Source organism: Nyctibius grandis, chromosome Z (assembly GCF_013368605.1).
Source record: "Nyctibius grandis isolate bNycGra1 chromosome Z, bNycGra1.pri, whole genome shotgun sequence".
NCBI lineage: Eukaryota > Metazoa > Chordata > Aves > Nyctibiiformes > Nyctibiidae > Nyctibius > Nyctibius grandis.
This window is the reverse complement of record NC_090695.1, coordinates 22,408,054-22,429,281: the sequence shown is the minus strand read 5'-3', so window position 1 is coordinate 22,429,281 and position 21,228 is coordinate 22,408,054. Positions and strand designations below refer to the sequence as shown.

The window sequence follows — 21,228 nt, the reverse complement described above, 5'->3', positions numbered from 1 at the left end:
TTCTCACTCCTCTCTCCTGGCTGCTGTAGTGCAGCAGGTTTTTTTTGCTTTCATAAATATGTTAGCACAGAGGCACTACCAATATCGCTGACTGACTCAGCTCTGCCCAGTAGCGGGTCCATCTCAGAGCTGGCTGGAACTGGCTCCATCCGACAGGCAGCTTCTGGCATTTTCTCACAGAAGCCAAGCCTGCAGCCCCCCACCTACCAAAACCATGCCAGCTACACCCAATACAATCTATGAACACTGAAACATTTCTACTGAATAAAATCACTGAAAGCACAAAAGCAAGGCATCGGTTTGAAAGACCATGACCCATGAAAGAAAGCAAGATCACAGCAAGCTTCGATACACATTAACTATTAATCCAGAAGAGACAGCATCATCCAGTGAAACACCACTGTTGCCTGGAACTCTGATGATTCCCTACTCATCTCCATCATCCAACCACCTGGCAGCCCAACAGCACCTGTAGATCTGCCAGAACCCCATAGGACATTTTTGTTTAACCACAGGTCTAGCTACATTTTAATGAGCATTTAAAAAAAAAAAAAAACAAAACACAAGAAACCAGAAAACAAAACATATAGCCCAACAAGTATCACATTTCTTTGAAAATTCTGAGCTCAGCCTTGTTACAAGTAGAATTTAAGTTCACAGTAACTTTGTTCCTCAACTCTGTTAATTTGCTCTAACAGCAACAGCTTCACTGGACCACCAGCCCCTTACATTTCCTGTCTGATGCTAACAGGTTGTGGCTGCACATGCTCTAAGCTGATGAAAGCACTTTTTCTCTCCCTCAAGCCTTTCAAAAGGGTGTTTATCAGTTACATCAGCAGCAGAGCTGACAACAAATCCACCTATCCAATGTTTATACAGAAAGGCATGAACAACTAGGCACAAAAATACCTGGTCAGCTTCTCCTTAGCCCATCCCACCATCTACAAACAAGTTCAGAATTACGGAGCTGAGCATTTATACACAGGAAGGGGAAAGATTGTGTTGGGGAGCACACAACCTAACACGCAACCTGACAAATACAAGAAGGCTTATTCTGTCAACTGACAGAAAGTCCCAACATACTCCTGTTGAAACAAAGAATTATGAAAAAAAAATGTTATTTATCAAGAACCTTATTTAATCCACCAAAAAAAAAAAAAAAGGAATTGATTACTTCCTCTACATTGAAAAAATCACTAAGAAATTAAGCTTCTTATACTGGACATAAAAACATGGACCAGTTTGTCTTTACAGATGTTACAAGGTGTTTCTCTTCCTAAAGCAGCAACACGCACCACAGAAGATACCAAGACACAGGCCACTCGGCTTGTTGATGAAAGATGCTATGTTGCGAAAACTCACAGCAGAGTTTAAAGGAATCTCTTCCAGCTAAAGACAGCACTAGTCCTCATGAATTTGGGGAAACTGTAAACATCTTAGTACTTTAAGGAGCACAAAACATTCTCGGCTCTTGCAGTAAAAGTATGAACACAATTATCCTTCCTTAATGCAGAAATTACTTGGGACCTTTTGCTCATCAGCAAATCATGTAAAGAACCAGGGCAGGGAGGGGAGCAGTGCTAAGGGTTGGTTCAGGCCTCCCCTAAAATCTATCTACTCCTCTTGGACGGGAACAGCGAGGTCTTAATTTAACAGCCAGCAACCAGCACCTTGCAAACCCGAGCCTGCAAGTTTGTTTCTCTGCAGTCCTTTTTCTTGGTCTCTTTAGGAGAGGAAAATGGGGCTCAAACCTGACGGCCACTGACAAGGAGCTGAAACATGAAGAGACGGGACGTACTGTGAAGAGACTGCCTCTGGAAGTGGCACTGGCATTCTCTGGTTGAGGTGCTGAAGCCTCATTTGGTGACAATGCCAGCATAAGGCATTTCCACCTCCTCCTCCCTCTCACCCAAGCTACTTCTAGAAATAAAAACTTGCAAAACTGGGTTGGTTATTTCACTGAATGAGACTGGCAAACACTCAGGTCAGTACAAACCAACACACCGCAGTGCTGCACTTCAGGGGAGAGAACCAGCAGTAGGAAATAAACGCGATGTAACTGAAAGCAACGCTCAGTCAGCGAGAAGCACAGTGGCGGCAACGGTAAGTTCCATGACATTAAGGTAAATTCCTTTACATTACACAACTGACATGTCTGGGTTTTCGTGTTTGTCACTTTTAAGTTAATACATAGCTGGGAACATGAAATATTTATCCCAACAGGATACTGAAGTGAACTCCATCTCCCCCTAGCCACCATATATCCCCCCCGCTCTTTTTTTAAACATTCAGTAGAAATAATCACAGCTACTGTACAGCTAGTAATCACAGCTATTTGATACAGCTAGCTGTACCAAGCTACTTCAGAACTGCTTTGCTTTCAGAATCTACTAATTTCTACATTAAATAACTCCATTTTCTTTCATTGTTGCTGTGAAAAAGATCCATGGAAATATACAGGACAAGTTCCTGACTTTCTATACAAAGAAAAAAATTAAAATGAAATACACAGAGCAACCAGACTAAGACACAGTAAGCCTCTGGATGAGGTATAAAACCATATTAAACTGCTTATGCTTCAGGTTTCGTCCTTTGAGGGATTATGTCTAGATCTACTGTAAGAGTAAATGCTATGTATCACATACTGTCAATATCTATTCAAGCAGAAAGGAAGAGAGACTGTCTTAATTCCTCCAGTTAGGCCAACATAGTTGAAAGAGATGAACCAGCATAGGGGAAGTGAAGGGACAAGGCATTGCTCGTCATTCATTCATAGGAAGCAACAAACTTTATGGAACAGTAGGCACACGTGAGGCACTGCGGCAACAGCAGTTTCTTAGCTCAGTGGAGAATGCCAAAGCACACAAAGCCTACAGTGTTGTAGGCTACACAAAAGGCTGGAAAATGCAAGCATGTGCACATGCTTCTCTCTTAAGTATGCACTGTTTGTAGCAATGCTAGATAAAATATGCAGAAGATTTTCTGTGTTTTAAACTGATATTTTATAGTAAGTCTCAAAATTAGTCACTGAAATGTCAATATTTATTAGCATTCCCACAATCTGAGCAGCACTATTAATAAGATCAGAGCAGATGGAAGGTGCTGTCATAGGTTGTTGGAGTGTTTTTCATGGGGGAAAATTTATGCAATAATAAACCCTCCAAAGAAATTCATAAAGAAGTTCTAAAGTCAAAATATTCTATTAGGCATTCTTTTTATTCTTGAGAAGTACTTGCCTCTAGAAATCCTTCCGAGGCAAAAGAAATTTAGTGCCATCTGCATTGGCATCATTTAATAAATAAAAAAGCTGATTCTGAATATGTGTTGCTTTTCCATAAAGCTTTGAACAGAAAACTGAACTTTATTTGTCTTCTTAATACTTTTCATGTTCTTAGCCGTGCTCTCTAGCTAAAGAATGTTAATACACCAGTAAGAGAGAAACTATATGATGCGACGCTCACACAAGCTTTAGATCAAACCAGAAAGGCAGTAAGAGGCCCAATAAATATTTAAAGCATTTTTTCAAGCATCTTTTATCCAAGTTTTTCAAAAATATGCTTATCTTTCCTAAGAACTAAACCAAAATTATTTTTAAAAGTGGCATAAAATGCTAAAGCTCCACAAGCCAAAACATTTAATAATGGATACTGAGCTTTAAAACAGATTTTCCTGCAACTTAGTTCCCCATATATTCCCCTTTCTATATATGCACACCATTACATGTAAACACATATAATTCACTTGGGTTTCTTCAACAGATACTTGTAACTATAAAAAATTGCCTGCAGAATAACATGAGAGATGATGCAGAACAAAATTCAAGTGCTTTGGAGATGATTATTGCAACATATGAATAATGAAGAGGATTTCTGTTTTAATATATTGTGCAGTTGGTCCAGAGGAAAGAAAAATAACATACTTACCACTGTGTTACTTTTTTCTCCCTGTTGCTTCTTCGCTGAGCTTTCAAAGCCAACATTCTGTTTAAAACAAAGGTACAAAAATTTTAGTCAACCCTATCCCTAGTAGATAAGAAAAAACTGATATTTTATTGTATTGGGTATTTATTTTGCTTTCAGAGTTTTGGTTTTGTTTTTTAAAAAGAAAAGCTGTACGTGTGTAAACAGTAGCTTGAAGATTTCAGAGAACTTGAAAGACTTTCAAGACAGTAAAAATTACATATATTTTTGGAGATTATTTTGTGTGTAACATAGTACAAAACATTGCATTTTATTCTACTTTATTTTTTATTTTATAGCATTCTGTCTACAAAGTTGTTTCGTTTCTACTTCATTTTTAACTGCTGTATTCAATCATTGAATCTCTTATATTCAACACCTCTTGCACACAATTCTGAAGAAAGTTAAGAAAAAAATACATCAGAAATTAACAAAGCATGGGAAGAACACACTTCTGTATCATAAACTTTGGGAACTTTTTAAAAAGTTGCAATAAATTTAATAAGGCTTATCAGATTACTGATATCTTCACTGAAGTAGAACAATTATAAACAAAAACAAACATCCAGTGCATTTGACTGAACATGTTCCAAAGTAGTCGCTGGACCTATGGAAAGGATAAATTTTGCCTCCAACAAAGACAGAAGTAAAACATATCTTCAGAGGGATGTCACTATGGTCAAACAGATCATCTAACTAAGCACAAAGTCATGCAGAACAGCTAAGGAGCTGAGTCAGGCAGAGTATAATCTGTCAAATTTGTAGTACCAGAAAAAATTTAAACTGTGGAGAGCACAGGTAGTAGCTTCCTTCAAAGGATTTACCACTAAATAGAACATCTCATTTCTTTCCAATAAAAAGCAGAACCAGCCCATCATAAAATCATCATAAATATGTCCTCAAAAAAATCCTTAAACAGATTTAAAATCAAAATTGTTCCAGGAGAAATGAAAGTTCCTTGGTTTGCAGCAAGAAACAATCAGCAGTACAATCACAGAACAACGAACTCCTTCAGAAGTCAAGACTGCCACACCAGGATTGCGCTACAACCATCTTTCACGTGTTACATGTCGCAGTCCTCATTCAGGAGTCACTGGTGCCAGCTTCCACATTTGTACTAAATGGACTCCAATGCACTACACTGCATAAAACTATTCATTTATTCTTGACAGAACGACAACCAGGACACACAAATAGCAAGGGGAAAAAGTAATATAGGTAAAAGTAATACTAAAGCCTCAAGTCTTCAGGCTTCCTGCTGAAAAAAAAGCCTCTATCAGTTTAGCCAGCCCCAGAAATACAGAACAGCAGCACTCAAGACAATTAAAAAGATCAAGAAAGACAGCAAGGATCAAACCAGATTCTGAAACCTGGGGTCTTAGGAGAGAGTCTGTCAAACTGCCACAGCTGCTTGCTTCTTTCCTCTCCCATACTGCTTTGCTCCTACTGAAAAACGACTTAATCTTTACAAAAGCTATTCAAAGGCACCGTACACAAGCTCCCAAACAGAAGAAATGCAGGTTTGCAATAGCTCTGCTAGGATAAGCAGAATTAATCCAGAGAATATGATAGTGCAGGGCTGGGTCTGACAGCGGGACAGTCAGATGATTGTGCCTCTGAAAGAAAAAGGTGTAAGGTCAAGACTTTGCAGGCAGAGCATTCAGACTAGAAAAATGATCAAAGAAATAGCTAACCTCATAATCATCACAAAAACAACAAACAAAAAGGGTTTACTCTTGCATCATTTCCTGACACCTGTTAGGCTGCCTCTGTTGAAATGCCCAGCAGAACAAAATACAGTGGTGGGGAGCCATTACCAAACCATGAACTGTTTGCAGACTTCCAAACCAAGCACAAGGAACTCATCTGATCTCAACCATCCAGAGCAGATAATACAGCAAGTGGGACATGTGTGCACGGGGGCAGGAATACACACCACCACCTGAATATTTCAGGTCATTCTGCTTTGGAGATTAAGCAGCTATACGCTGAACAAAAGACAGCAGTTACAGAATCAGACAAGAACAATGAACCCACTGCAACCAACGTTACCTTAATGTCTCTTGAAACTGTGACATTGAGTCAGATAAGCTTAAGCCTGTATCAGAGGAGAACAGCTCAGAGTGTGCTGTAACTACAACTGTAAGCACTCATGAGTCTCCAATAGCAGGAACCCTCCAGGCTTCCACACGTTCACATTGCCAAGTCCAGTTTGCAGGAAAGCTGTCACGGTTTAAAGCTGGGCCGGCTATTAAACCGGTGGCAGACGCTCTCTGTTAACCTCCCCCACACCTGCCCCTGAAGGGAAAGTGAAAGGGAAAAGGGAGAGAGATTTACAGGTTGGAAAATTAAAACAGTTTTAATAAACTATAATAATGAGAAAGAGTATAATAATAATAACAGAAATAATTAAATATACACAAATATATACAAACCCAAGATCGAGCTCCCCTGATGTCAGCCACGTCACCACCAGCACTGCAGGGCAGGCTCCGGGAAGGCCCAGGCTGGGCCCAGTGACGGACAGGAACTGGATTCAGGGATGCACGGATTGGGGTTGGGGGCAGCAGGAAAACAGACAGAGTCCGCTTCAGACACCGGCCGTAGCAGAAGGGGAGAGAACGCGAGAAGAAGGGGCCTGAGATCCTCGTAATTCCCCCCCCCCCACCCCCGCTTTATACCGAGAATGACGTGTGTGGGATGGAATACCTTCGTTGGTCAATTTTGGGTCACCTGCCCTGTCCGCTCTTCCCTGCAGCTGCGACCCCCCTTCGGCTCTTCACTCATAAGCAGTGAGGAATTTAGCAGTGACCTTGGTTTCTCTGAGAATAAGTACAGCAAGAGCCTTTCTGCATAACATCCCTACCGGTGCCTCAGCAATAACTATAAACTTCGAGCGTTATCAGTCCTGGAAGCTGACACTGTCTGCAAAACATGCAGTTAGTTTCAGAAAGTGCAGTTACTTAGAAGAGACTTAGCTGAAAGGAAAAATCACTGAAAGGAAAATTGGCCTGATTTAGGCCAAACCAGGACAAAAGCATAACAAACTCTCAAAGAAAATAGACCAGGGTATTCGGAGGAGCCCAAAGTAACCATGCATTAGGATCTCGACTAGCTCAGATCACCACTTTGCTACTTGTTTTGCAGAAACGTTGACAGGTTCTTCTATGATTAGCGTTAAATTACCCTCAAGGTAAAAATACGTAATGAAATCTTATTTAACACTGCTCTAGCACATGATATCAACCACATCAGACTGAGTCTCAGTATCCATCTGATTCCTCCAACCAAAATGGCACAGTGGAAGAGCCCTAGAGCAGGAGAGTACTCAGGGAACTATCAGATGTGTTCATCCTGTCCCTGCTCTTCCTTGGGTATAACCCAACTGCTGCTAGAAAATGCTTGCCAGATGGACTGCCCGTCTGCTCCAGTGCAGCTGTTCCGACCACTTCAGTGTACCCTGGAGGGTGCTCACATCTCTACGTATTCCAGTTCCAGCTTACCACTGGTTTTAGACAAGGTCTGCAACTGAGACAATAAACATCTTTCTTAATATAATTTTCACACAAATATATTTCACCTCAAATCCTTGTCATTCTTTCAGCTGCTTATTGGAGGACTTTGAATGGATATTGATGCACCCAGAACACTAGTGGCAAACTTTCACACAACAGATCAGGAAATAAGGGTTATACTTCAGTACCCAGAATGACAATGAATAATCCCCAAGCAGTTTTTACTTTCCCGATCTGTTAAAAAAAGGAGGGTGGGAAAATCACAACACACTCTTCATTTAAGGAAGAGTTGAAAATAAATATCTTAAAAATTGTTTGCTTCGGAGACATTCCAGGCAGCCTTCAGCCCATGACAATCATCCTCCATTTTAAATAGTGAGAACAGTAAAAAAGTGAATTATTTCTTTAAATAGTTCCAGGAGAGTATTGCAGAAGCTAGATTATCTATGCCTGCCCTTAAACATCCTCTCTTGTTCAGTGAGAAAGTATACTTAGCTAAAAAGACTTTAGATTGATCAAGATTATCCATAGAAGGGACACACCTTAAGCAGAAAGATCCCATACTGCAGCACTAAAATCCATCTTGTAAGACAAGAACAATTTTAGGGCAATGAGATTAGTTATATTTTTTCCTTTTGGAATGGGGACTAGGAAGATGAGAGGTTCTGAAGCAGACCAAGGAAGTGCAACTGTATGCACAACTAGTATCACTGTCCTCAATGAGGCAGGTTTTGCCTGCACAAGGATACCCACAACCAGAATATTTTTATTAAGTATCGGGCGAGTATACACAGATGCACATAATCATTTCACACACAACAGTAAAGAAGTTTTACTGGCAAGATTCTTATTCAATCACAACCTGCTACGTAGGTGAGAAATGCATGCCTTACTGCAAGCCAGATTTGAAAAAAAGAATAACATATGATCTTGATTGAGGAAATAAAAGATAAACACGGCTGGCAAAATATTTATCTCTAGATAGCCTACCTTTTGAAATCAAAGAGGCATTTCACACAAGGTAGGAAGGTCTGCAGATCACAGACTGTTTAGTTGATCTTGGATTCCCACACCGGGGAACAGGGAGGGGTGAGAAGGGAGGACCAGGGAGACACAAAGGATTCAAAGACCATTCTCAAGAAAGAGTGCATCTTGTTTTTCCTGGAAGCAGATGCTGTCACCGTGTCTCGCTGTTTCTTGTTACTTCGGTGTCTGAATGAAAGTCAGATGTTTAGAGTGAAGCGAAGAAACAATCTCTGCTGCATGGATTATCTCATTAACAAAAACCTGACAAGCTTCAGGAGCAGCACTATCCTTCCACTGGTCTTGGATGGACAAGTTTCAGATGTTACTATGATACATTACCTTAAGTGGCATGAGACTGACCTACTTGGGGATTTGTTACCACCTAGTACCAATGCTGTTGCAGCTGCTGACAACCACAGTCCTTCAATGCAGGAAGAGGACAGCTGATAGTGCATTCTCAGTGAATACAAGAAGATCCACATTTGCTTTCAGCATGCCCCAAAATAACCTGTATTTGGCAACACTATTGGTATACTGCAGGGGACACGCAGTTGAGAAGTGTTCTGCCAAGAGATATGGGTATGCTTATCAACAACAATGGAAAGGAAAAGACACTTTTATAGGTCCCTGACTGGCTAACTTGTGATATGAATTATATTTGAGTATTGAGAGTTTCATTGTTTTGCCAGAGTATCTACAGTTCTATTAGAGATACTTCTAAAATTATCTTAAAACTGAATGGAATGCCTAGAGGCTAGCAAAATGAAACTTCATTACTAACAATACCACAACATCACTTTTGGACAAGACAGTTACGGAAACATATTCAGATTTGCTGAATGTTGTTGTTGATTGCTTTCCCTTGGGGAAGTTAGTCAAAGAAGGGTCTCCAAGGCATAAATGAAGATTACAAATTTGACGTCAATTTTTTTAAAAAAAGTATTTCCAAATTATTTCCCTCGCTTGTGTGGATAGAGCTGCAAAAACTCTCACTGTGTAACTGTTATGAGTGCAAAGTGTGGTTTTGCAACAAAATAAACATACCTAGATTTAGAAAAACTTCCCGGGGTTCAAAATCCCCCTTTATAGTAGTGCAATCAGTGCAGAAATTACCAATATGGCTGAGTTTGATCTCACCAGTGAAAAATTGCTATAATCACACGCATCAGATGGGAGGAGTTTCTCAGCTCTTAAAACTGCAAGGAATCGTTTATGAATCAAGATGCCTGTTTCTCAAAGCATAAGCCTCAGCATGCATGATCTGAAAAGGTCTTCTATAATAAGAACTAAATTGTTACTAAGCATAAACAATTATATCTACAACACTACCAGAAGGCCTAGCTGTTGTAGGCAAGTAATCATATTGCGACTGTTAATTACCTTTAAACCAACTATTTCCCTAAAAGCAGCAAGATACAGCACTATTTTCCACTGTTTGCCCCACGTAATTAGAATTGCAGAATTACAGAGGTTGGAAGAGACCTCTCCAGGTCATGTGGTCCAATCCACCAACAACACTACCACATTAGGGCCAACTTCAGCATTAGATCCAACAAAGTCAAAGTTACTTCTGAGTTAAGGTCAATGTCAGTATGTACAAAAAGAAGCAGGTCATTTAGCTGATCTGGAAACATTTCCAGGGGAGAAAGTTTAGATTTAGTGCTTTTTGTGAACTCTAGCACTCTAGATCGCTAGCAAAATTATCTAGTCAATGTAATTGCTATTTGAGACACTCTTTTTCCAAGTCTTACTAAAGCAGATGAATAATCACACACTCATTCAATCATTCATGAATTCATGATATACAATGCTTCATCTCGCAGTAATTCCAGTATCCCTTCCTACCATGAAAACAAAAGTATCAGGAAAACCCCTTTATAGAACCAAGATGGCTTACATCGATGCACAGAAATTAGAGAAATCACTATTTAATTGGAAATTATTTCTACTTTACAGGAGGTAACAGATACATTCACCAAAGCAGATCTCGTGTTCCCATACTTGCAAATTATTAATTTCTATAAACCAAGGTTGTTTTGCAGAACAGTAAATGTGAGGAGGATTAAACTGTTACTATATACTGTTGCTCAGTCTGGAGGAAAGCGAATGTCACTCCAGTCTTCAAAAAGGGCAAGAAGGAGGACCCGGGTAACTATAGGCCGGTCAGCCTCACCTCCATCCCCGGAAAGGTGATGGAACAACTTGTTCTTGGTGCTGTCTCTAGGCACATCAAGGATAGGGGGATCATTAGGGGCACTCAGCATGGCTTCACCAAGGGGAAGTCATGCTTAACCAACTTGATAGCCTTTTATGAGGACATAACCCGGTGGATAGATGATGGTAAAGCTGTGGATGTGGTCTATCTCGATTTCAGTAAAGCGTTTGACACGGTCTCCCACAGCATCCTCGCAGCTAAACTGAGGAAGTGTGGTCTGGATGATCGGATAGTGAGGTGGATTGTGAACTGGCTGAAGGAAAGAAGCCAGAGAGTGGTGGTCAATGGGACTGAGTCCAGCTGGAGGCCTGTGTCTAGCGGAGTCCCTCAAGGGTCGGTACTGGGACCAGTTCTATTCAATATATTCATGAATGACTTGGATGAGGGAATAGAGTGCACTGTCAGCAAGTTCACTGATGACACCAAACTGGGAGGAGTGGCTGACGCGCCGGAAGGCTGCGCAGCCATTCAGAGAGACCTGGACAGGCTGGAGAGTTGGGTGGGGAGAAATTTAATGAAATATAACAAGGGCAAGTGTGGAGCCCTGCATCTGGGCAAGAACAACCCTATGTACCAGTACAAGTTGGGGGCAGACCTGTTGGAGACCAGCGTAGGGGAAAGGGACCTGGGGGTCCTAGTGGGCAGCAGGATGACCATGAGCCATCAGTGTGCCCTTGTGGCCAAGAAGGCCAATGGCATCCTGGGGTGGATTAGAAGGGGTGTGGTTAGCAGGTCACGAGAGGTTCTCCTCCCCCTCTACTCTGCCCTGGTGAGGACGCATCTGGAATATTGTGTCCAGTTCTGGGCCCCTCAGTTCAAGGACAGGGAACTGCTAGAGAGAGTCCAGCGCAGAGCCACGAAGATGATTAAAGGAGTGGAACATCTCCCTTATGAAGAGAGGCTGAGGGAGCTGGGTCTCTTTATCTTGGAGAAGAGGAGACTGAGGGGTGACCTCATTAATGTTTAGAAATATGTAAAGGGCAAGTATCATGAGGATGGAGCCAGGCTCTTCTCAGTGACATCCCTTGACAGGACAAGGGGCAATGGGTGCAAGCTGGAACACAGGAGGTTCCACATAAATAGGAGGAAAAACTTCTTTACGGTGAGGGTGACCGAACACTGGAACAGGCTGCCCAGAGAGGTTGTGGAGTCTCCTTCTCTGGAGACATTCAAAACCCGCCTGGACGCGTTCCTGTGCGATATGGTCTAGGCAATCCTGCTCCGGCAGGGGGATTGGACTAGATGATCTTTCGAGGTCCCTTCCAATCCCTAACATTCTGTGATTCTGTGATTCTGTGACAGTTCCAAATGGTCAGAGGTTTTTCAGGCCTATTACTGTTAGATACAGCAAACGTGCTCAGACCTCGTCCTTCTTCCACAGCAGCACAAGAGAGACTGATGATGGGAAAGAAGAGGAATGCGGAAAATTTGGGAAACAAATGACTAACAGAATTAGAATACTTAAGAGATGGAATATACTAATTTCATCAGTAGTAAGATTTGCAATTAAAAACATGAAACTGAGTCATGAACACATACTAAACTACACCAGAATATATACCACTGTTTCTAGAAAGGACACATTTGATCTAAATGAAATAGATGGTTAACTTGTATGAAGACCCTTAACTCTCTTTCCCTACTGGCATTCATCACATAAACCCTTTTCCCTCCTCTGCTTCATCACACCCACATCTTTATTAGATATTGAAATACTTAAGGGAGGGACATATCTAATTTTATCTGCACAGTACTTAAGAAATATGGCACCCCAAGAAACTGTATAAAATGCTGGTGGCACACAACACTCACACTTCTGTGAGCACGGAGTGACTGGCTAAATATTGCATTAAGTAGATGCTGACTCACTAACACAGATAAGCTGTTAACTACTTAGTATGAGGAAGATAAACTCCCTTTAATATCTAGATCACTCCTAACTATCAAGCATGAGAGAAACAAAAAGCACAGGGATTAAGAACCTTTGGCAAAGATTTTGGACACAATATTTAACTGTATACTGAATGATAGCAACTTGTGAAACTTAACTCAAACAGGTCCCAGGATAAGTCATGCATCTGAATGAACCCAAGATTGTCAAAGAGTGTGCACTCTTGTCCCAAAATACAAATAACCTGAGATTCAAGTCCTCTTGGACAACATTTAAGTACCAGTTTCCAACACCCCAGATGAACACCCTATTACTTATACCCCATTAATAAGAACAATAAAAGTGGTATATTTCTCTCCATTTAAAACCCAGGCAGACAGATACACTCTCAACATACCTCCTTTATCAGGCAGACACTTTGTCGGTTATGCCACAGCTTATGCACAAAATTGGATCCTAGAGCTGTTTCAGATTATTAAAATAGAGAAGGCTGTGGATATATGCTGCAGCAGAAACCTAGGTATTGACAGAATCCAGACTGCAAATTTTACAAATTCTGTGAATGTTTGTGTCATTCTAAATGCATGTATTTGTCTTGTGCCTGTGGCCTTTTATTGCTACTAGATAGTCCAGCAGATTCTGCAACACAGTTTGAATTGATAACCAGTTGAAGTTTTATATTTGAATTTATAAAATTATGCATAAAATACTAAATTGTTAGAATCAATAATCACCTAGTAGTTGTCTGAAATAGGTTAGAAAATAGGTATTAGGAACTGGATGAATCTCTTACATTTCCCATATTTCAGAAACACAATTTTATAGCATAACGGAGATTTCAAACTAAAATTGTTTCAAAAATAGCAGAAACTAACAGCAAACAGTTGCTATAATTGTATACTTATTTATAGATCTCACTCTACCAGCCAAGTCATTGTTAGGGTATGTAAATTCCTGAGTTCCCTTTCCTTCCAGGGCAGAGGTAAGCAGTGCTAGCCAAGCAACACTTAAATCTATTTTTAGACATCATTTCCCCCCCACATGTGTACAGGCATAAAGTTCCAATTAACAATTACTATTATTATTACTTTTACTTCCTTCTGCATTTATTTTGTTCCTCACTGCTTTACAAAGTTCAATTAGGAGACGTCACTGGCCAGTTTGATTACAGATACAATTAGCAATCTGAGAATTTGCCTGCAAAAATGCTAAACTTTCATTGCTATGAATGAAATTAGTCTCAGCTGTGCTCTTAACATACAAAGTGATACAAAAATATTAGGGTGTTATTGCTTGAGTGGGTTTAAAGAAAAAAAGAACTGTCAGATACTTTTTACAGCCTCAGCTGCCAATTATTGTGCACATCAATTCACTGTCATAACAGTGTACATTAACTCATCCCATATGCACATCACGAAGATCAATTCTTGAATGTCAGTGTTCTCTATAAACAATAACAAAGGAAGACACCAGGAGGAATAATCCCCTTCTATATTCAAAATAGGAGTTAGATAGTGGAGCAGGAACAAAGCAGAATCAGAGATACGATTTTTTTAAAATGCACTGATTTGAAGTAGGGATACGCTCTCAAGGCAAGTGTTCAGTATTAGAACTTTTTAGTAAGCTGTGAACAACTGAACAACTGTCTTACTGGAAGTTGAAGTTTCCTGTTTGAATCCATATCAAATTCATAACTAACCACAATATTTACTGATTGTGACTAAACATATACCATGTCAAACCAAAATGTATTTTTACTCTATTACACTTCATGCAGGCATGTGCCATCTGCCACTGAGGTATGATCCGTTTCTCCGTGACATTATCACATTACTCTCGAAAAGACTAATGCTGCTGCTTAATCTCATGGTTTGAGCCAATTTCTAAACACTAAGCCTTGGCTTGCTGTCAGATCTCCTCACTACGTACCTCAGCATCAATGATGAAGGAGCAGATTGTCACTTTTTACCACGTAATTTAAAGCTACCCAAACTGCTGCAAGCTAATTTACATTCAGCAAATACTGTTCCAGAAGTGATTTGTTTCACACATGGAAAGGAGCTTTAAAATCCTCCTGGATTTTCACTACGTAAAAGGATAACAATCCTCTTCTAACACACAAAAACAACCTAGGACCACAAGCCACCTGAACTAAAAGGCAAACAGTTAATTAAGGTAATAAAGATTTCTATCATTTGAAATAGCAGAGCTGGAAGGTAATTAATCCCCAGCTCACAAGAAAATTTAAGGAAATTAATATGCTGGAAAATAGTCCTAGTTTTTTCTGTCTAAAAAAAAATCCTCTGCAGATTGAACTTGAAGTAACCACTGCAGAGATAGCTTCTGAATCTGAAAAAACAAGAACACAGTTGTTACTTAAAACCCTAGGTAGAAGATGGCAGTGTCTGAAAAAGAACAGGATACGAGTTTGCTGTGTTCCCTCTGATAATGAGGTTATAGTGAGTGTGGTTTTGGCTCAATTCTTAATGGCTTTTTATTAAACTTAATCTAAACTAACACAGCGTAAGTGTAACATGCAGAAACTGCTGTTTGTGTGTAGTCTGCGAATCACCAGTAGGCTTCTCCTCATTCCTAATTTCTTATTCTTTGAAGGGTCGTCTTGGAGAAATACACTGCCTTGAGGAATGTGCCCTTCACCCATTGACAGAAGCGTTACCAAACTGCATGCCCTAAAGTGCATTTTGAAGATTACATTCGTGCATCTTCCAAATCCCTTTTTACTGCAGTTGTCCATTCCAGTTTACAGTATCTTCCAGTAATATGTGAAATGCATTATTAGATCTGATAGCCGAACAATGCTTTTTGGTTTTTTTTTTTTGCTTTGTTTTGAGATTCAGCTCCATTCTCATTTCTGAGTGAAGAAGGAAACAATTGGATGTGAGCTTTAGAACAATGTGACATCCGTTTAATCTAATCTAAAATCAATTTTGGATCTTCCAGATCCTCTCCAATGAGCCAATATAAGATCTGGACAAAACAATTAAGTCTGTATTTAAAGTTTTCATAGCAATAAAGCAAATCACCTGTTTACCTGAAGATTACTGAATTCTAAATTCAAGAGAGAAAAACAGATATTTATTAAACTGCATTAGATGATATCTCTATGCAATATTCTGTCTAGCAATAAGACACTGAAACTAAACTAAAATAAAATAAAATCAACCTTTTCCAACAAGTTGATTTTTAACATGTCAGGCATCTTTGTTAACAGCTGAAAAAGCACTAAATTTTTTTTCTAGTACGGAAAAATCTCAGTAGTAAAGATCAGTAGTGAGATTAATGGACTAATTCCATTCTAGATAACAGCTTTCATTTTAATACCATTAAGGGATCAGAACTGAGACAGACTGATAATGTCACGCATAAAATCATTCAACACAGTTTAACACAGGTGCTCTATGACAACGCACATAGTCCAGTTTTCCAATAAAACTACACAAACCTACAAAATAATGCATTTGAAGTTAACAGTTGTTAACTGGGCTGAGAATAAATGCTAATAGCGTGATCGATAGGGACCAGAATGAGCGCTAGCAGTTAGACAGCAGTGGTGCTATTAGCACTCCAGTTAAAAATAAACATTCTCAACAGGCCCTCTGCAGTGCTCCGTTCTCACACATGCAGCCAGTTCAAGGGGGAGAGGAAGGGAGCATAAGAATAAAACGTTATTTCACTTGATACATTGGGGAAAATACGAATCCTCTAACCTAAAACCAGATTGAACTGAATTAATTATCGGATTATAATCCAATAATTTCCTGAGTGATCAAAAAATTTTAAAAGTGAGTCACTTGTCTGTTAACTGGCCTACAAAGGAGTCAGTTTGATCAAGTCCTTCTCAATTTGCTCAATTATGAAAGTCTCCTCTTTTGTCAAGCAACTGAAACATATCTGTTAAGTATATAAAAAACAAAGGGTTGGTATAGTTTATCTTATTCTCATGCACCTTAGTGGTCCTAACATTAGCATACAATATATTTTACGTGGACTTCCTGCATTCCTCACTTTCTGCAGTCTTTAGCTTCTAACGTGTAACTCACTGCTACAGCTTTTTTCCCTTCATTTAATTAACAGATCGACACTTTTCACTGCTATGACATTACACTGCTTTAGATTTGTTGTTTTCTAAGCATTTAGTAAAACATCCTTTAACTGACTTCCCTTTAAAACTGGAGGAGAAAAGGAATTTCTATACAGATGATTTGGCTGAATGGTTTCCAAGTGCTCTTTTTAAAAAGGAACAAATAAACGCTGCTGATTATATTTATGACATACAATCAAAATCAATTCATAGTCATTTATACTTTATCAAAGAGGTTTTAAATATGCGATTGGTTACTCAGCACCTTTCAATGTCAGGTGCAACTCCAAATCATTCTACACTGACTTGTAAGAATATTGCATCCCACATCTTTTTTAATGAACATTTTTAGTATTAGCAGTACAAGGCCACCTGCACATAAAAATAAAGTTTCTTGTACTTATGCAGTTAGTCATCCTGTACGTGACTGCAATTTGATGGTCTGTAGCAAACTATTTATGCTGTGGCTTACCAGAGAGAATACCAGTTAACAAGTATTAATTTTTTTTCAGTTCTCAAAAGTCACAAATAGGTAAAAAGATAAGGCTACTTTAAACAAAATAGTACTATCCTTCCCTCTCACTCTGCCCTTCCTAAATTATAGGCAGCTATTTTAATCATCGAACACATCACTCATCCTACCAAGTGCCAGTGATACTAAACAGACCAACCATGAGCTTTCTTTTTTTCCTCAAAACTGAGTACCTAACACCTCTTTCTTTATAAAGATACTTAGAATTATTCACCAGTCTTTGATAAGCAGTATTTCTAATATCTTGGGTTTGTATTAGAATAAAGGTTTTTTTTTTCTTTCTGCACATGTTCACTTCAAGCTATTCTCTGTGGAGAAAAATCTGTCATCTCTTTTTGCCCTAAAACCAAACTACTGCTTCATATTAGGAAAACCCACCCCTTTTGCACCACTTACCTAGTCAGCTAGCTCACTTTTGTCATCATCTGCCTTTGTCCTCATTGGCTCTCCAGCAGCAGAAATGTCAGAAGACCACTTGGACCTCCAGAAACACTGTGCACCTGCCTTTTGTTCATTTATACATTACTGTCTTCCAATTGTCTTGGTGTAAGTTCCCTCAGAATGAGAGTTTGTCTGTCTTGGATAGCTAAGAGATCTTTACGGACATGAAATATGCAGGGTAAAAACTTGATGGTAACTAGATATTCCTAAATACACAGCACTCTTCCCATACTACCCCTACAAATCAAAAGCAGCTCATTCTTGTTGCTTTCTGTGCACAAGGCCTCTTTGGCCTGAACTTGTTGCAGACTGGCTAGCTGCAAGCTAGCTCCGTTTTCTGCTCTTATTTAGTGACAGTCAGTATTTTTCATACTGACGTAGAGTTCTACAATACATCAGTCTGTGCAGCTCTCCACACCACTGTTGTGTGATCCTCCAGACATAGTAACAGTACTGGAAGAACTCTGTACTTCACATAAACTTATGCAATTAAATTTGTAAAGTTGTACAATTTGTACTTCACGTAAAAGTATTTTGGCAGAAAAACAAACTATGGCACATCCATAACAGCTCCCTGCAGATGCTTAACACATCATTAGAGGTAAAGCATTTTACTAGGCATTTCTGCCTCATCATTTCTTCCCATTAGCAGGAAAACATACTTTCATATTATAACAAATACAATTACATCATTAAGAAAAAATCCACAGCAGGGGTGGGGAGAGGGAACCAACGAACAAAAGGAAAGGAGGAAATAGTCAATGAGGTCTGTGAGTGACATAGAAGCCATATCTCAACTGAAGAAATAGGCATCAACATTCATGAACCAGCAAACTGCATTGGTCAAGACCTTCAAAGACAACTGTCTAAAGTAAGTTTGCTTGCATACATTAGTTAGCACTTCTTTCTATCTCCACTGAACAATGTAGCTGGAAAATAAAAGGAGAGGGAAGAGGAAGGCAGAATGCGCCATGCTATTTCAATAAATTAGCAGTATTCTCTGCATACTCTTCCTCTGAAACCACCATGCACACTTATGCCAGTGCATAAGAATTTTTTTATTTGCTAGTTGCTAAATTGACAAATAGGATTCAAGAACTGTTTATGCAATGCAAGAGGGAGTTTCCCAATACCTAGCCTTTGCATAGAATTAAACAAACTTGCCTAGATGCAGTCAGGATGAACATTGTTTTCCTCAGAATATCCAATTCTGGCCACGTGACAACCAGGAAGCTTATCACACAATCCAACCTTTTGACAACCTAATCTTGTTTTAGACAGACTCTCTTAGCAGTGCACGCATTTTAAGTGACAAACCACTATCCTTCATAAGTCCTTAAACTAAAATAACATTCAGCAAAGCGATATAAAATATTTTAATGTTGAAATGCCCATGGGCCTGAGAATCACTTCACCTATCAAGACAGCTTGTCCATACCTTGTCTGCCCTTAAAGGGAACACCAGGCTGACAGAACAACAAGTTCCCAAAATGCATTTCAAGATAAAACACATCATGTGCTGAGCGGATTAACCTTCGTAGCTGAACTATCTAAGATATGTTTGAGCAGGTACTTCATGCCAGAACTTGTCAATAGAACTAGGAAGGGGGAGATTTGGGCCAGCATTTATTGCTACAAGGAGAAATGAATCAGCAAGTCAAGAAGACTCACAGAGTAAATATGCAAACCAGAGCTTATGTAAGAAGCTTGGAACGTGTCCAAATTGTATTGAAATAAAGGAGCCACAAGAATACGGAAGGGATGGGATACAGGGGGTCCTCTTTAGCCAACGTTGTTTTCTTTATTCAGGTAGAAGTCTTGACAGCAAGTCAACGAAATAGGATTTTCCTTAACTGACTCTTAATTACACACAGTTTCAAAACTGCATCCTTACATAAAGCATAATCAGAAGACCAAATAAACTCCATTGCAAAAGAAGCTGCAACACTCTGTACGAGTGAAGATTTCAGGGACTTGTCAAGTTCACCTACTGGGCAGAGCATGGATTACAAAAAGTAAAAAAAAAAAAAAAAAAAATCTGAAAAATTTTATTTTTATTTAACATTTGGTCTTAAGCTTCTTTCATATACTTCAGCTATACTCAAGCAAGAACTCATTTATGATCTGTATGTTCACGATGTATTTCAGAACCTGTAAATACACATTGATACATTAGCTTCACGTTTGATTTAAGCATTTAGCAGTGTGCTCATTGTGGATTTAGCAGCTTGGCAAATTACGGCACTTTTTCCAGAAACCTATTCATTACAAAACTTCGAGAAGCTGGAGAACACACACTCAATTGGCATAAAGAAGCCTCTATCCACGAGGATCACAAAACATCAGGAACGCTTACCAGGTTTCTTGTGATTACCCACAGTAAATTCTTCATCATAACATGCTTTACAATTCAACTCTTCAATATCTGCCTGCAGCCACAAGCCTATTGCAAAGCCAGCAGTTGCTTCTCAATCCTGTTCTTTTTCACAAGTAGAGATTTGCTTCCCCCAATAAAGGCTCATTAATCAGGCCTGCTAATGAGCCAATAGTTCAAGTGAAAAAGGGACTAGACGTAAGAGCAAACTACTGCAAAGCAACACAAAATAAACTCTAGATTAATCACTCCATTTGAATTATCTCAGTAAGACTTAATAAGCATTTTAATGTGAAAACAAGCAGACCTACAATGAAACTAGGATTATAAAACAAGATTCTAATTCAACATAAAATGATTCTCAACATTCAAACATGTGTATCAGCCTACTCTCTTATACATATTAGGGAATGTTATTGAACAATATTAATAGGATAACAAAGGAAAGGACCCTTTCTAAATCCAAGCTGTGCACTGTTGCCTAACTCCCTCCTTTGTTATTGTTAGCTTGGCAGTAAACAGGACAGTAATAGCTTATTTAAAGTCTCAGCCTATCCACATGATAAAATCGCTTCTCTTTTGTGATGATTTCTTCACAGTATCACCCTCTATTCAGAGAACTGTGAAAAAAAATATCAGAAGTTGAATAGAGAAAAATAGCACTTTATCCAATTCTTGTTAACCAAGGATCTACAGAAACAATAACTCTGAAGCTCTCACACAGAATATGAAGTACTTTTAATAAATATAATTAGGATTTTCCTCTCAAAAAAAATCTGCTCCTCAAAACTAATATTCTTGCCTTTTCTCTTTACTAACCTTTTTTATTAAAAGCCACTCTTTCCCCACAAACCCATTTTCAAGCAGAAGTCCCAACACTTGTACTATCTTTTCATAATGGTTCCTAATTTAAATCTCATAAGACACCTGCATTTCCAAGCACATGATTTCTACAATACTATTAAGCATTTAAGACAGTATTTTTGCTATTAAAATATTTTCCCTCTCAAAAGTCAAACATTTTCTGTGGATAGTTACAAATATTTGAGAGTGTATTCTATCTACATTCTCGAATCAGAGCAAGAGATGGAGAGAGCAGAACGAAAAATGCGTTTGCTCAATGGTCCTAATTAAGACTAAGACAGTATATTAAGATCAAACTTATGCTACTGG

General features: G+C 39.1%; 1 protein-coding gene across 6 annotated transcripts in view; it reads right to left on the bottom strand.

Moving 5' to 3' along the window:
* ERBIN (erbb2 interacting protein) overlaps positions 1 to 21,228 on the bottom strand; it is a 118,654-nt gene that overhangs the window by 77,868 nt on the left and 19,558 nt on the right. For 5 of the 6 annotated variants that reach the window (XR_011050190.1, XM_068424112.1, XM_068424115.1 and 2 more), the window contains exons 2-3: positions 6,012 to 6,257; positions 3,924 to 3,980 (exon numbers count right to left, since the gene is read on the bottom strand). The gene's annotated coding sequence lies outside the window, so the exon portion shown is untranslated. The remainder of the gene's footprint in view (positions 1 to 3,923; positions 3,981 to 6,011; positions 6,258 to 21,228) is intronic. The other variant, XM_068424113.1, reaches the window with a different exon arrangement.